Source organism: Lepidochelys olivacea, assembly GCF_965140295.1.
Source record: "Lepidochelys olivacea isolate rLepOli2 genome assembly, chromosome: 5".
NCBI classification, from domain to species: Eukaryota; Metazoa; Chordata; order Testudines; family Cheloniidae; genus Lepidochelys; species Lepidochelys olivacea.
This window is the reverse complement of record NC_140415.1, coordinates 20,432,813-20,434,168: the sequence shown is the minus strand read 5'-3', so window position 1 is coordinate 20,434,168 and position 1,356 is coordinate 20,432,813.

Sequence of the window (1,356 nt, the reverse complement as noted above, 5' to 3'; positions counted from 1 at the left end):
CAGGTGGTATAATTATTCATTATACGGACAAAGGCACTGTAGAGCCCCTGCTCTAGCAAGGTGGTAGGACATCTGCCCCATTATCCTGGCGAATGAATTACAAAAGGACAACACCACAATGAGGCACTATAGTTCCAGCTCCACTGATCAACTTCTTCCCTTCCAAGACTTCATCATTTTATTGATAACAGATTTACAAATCACAACTTTGCTTTAGAGTGGGCACCACTTCTATTTTAGTGACATCACATTGTAAAGGTGCTTGTCTCCAGCCTATTTAAGGTTTCAGAGTAGCAGCCGTGTTAGTCTGTATTCGCAAAAAGAAAAGGAGTACTTGTGGCACCTTAGAGACTAACCAATTTATTTCATCCGATGAAGTGAGCTGTAGCTCACGAAAGCTCATGCTCAAATAAATTGGTTAGTCTCTAAGGTGCCACAAGTCCTCCTTTTCTTTTTATCCTATTTAAGGCAATGGTTCTCAAACTTTTGTATTGGTGACCCCTTTCACATAACAAGCCTCAGAGAGTAACACCCCCCCCCTCCCCACGGGCACCTGCCCTTATAAATTAAAAACACATTTTTAAAAATATTTAACACTATTATAAATGCTGGAGGCAACCTGGGTTTGGGGTGGAGGCTGACAGCTCTGACCATCACATAATAACCTCCTGACTGGCTGAGGGGTCATGACAATCAGTTTGAGACACCCCCCCCCCCTTGAAGGGCTGTTGGTTTTTTTTACAGGGAGAGACTGTGGTGGAACGAAGAGGCCACAGACCCGTGAAGCGGTAAATTTTCCATCTGACCATTGTCAAGCCACATAACCATGGTTTAGGTTCCTCATTTGAAAAATGGGGGTGAAAATGCCTGACCCCGAGAAATACGTGAATAGGACGTGCGACATCAGCGCTCAGTATTATTATGAGGAGCCACCGGATCTCCTCACCCGCACCACCCCGGACTGGGCAGGCTCCGTCGAGGCGAGAGCTCGGGCGCTGCCTCGGCTCCAGTAGCTCAGTTACTCCCGTGCACAGCTGACTCACGCTACAGATCTGGGCTCACACCACCGATAAGGTGTTATAAGATTATAAAACTCACGCCAGGCCATTGCCTTTCCCCTCCCTCCTCCACCCGTCTGGCTTCACGGACGCTGGGAATCAACACTCCCACGGGGCTGCTCCCCGCCCCAAACCAAGATGGCTGCGGGTGGTAGGGACGCCGCGAGAGGGCTGCCCCAGTCCCTCATTCAAAATGGCTGCTTAATTCCACCCACGGCCTTATCCGCCCTACAGCAAGATGGCTGCCGGGGGAGGCAGCGGCGTCACGCTCCGCCGGCCCCGCCCCCCGGAAGCAAGC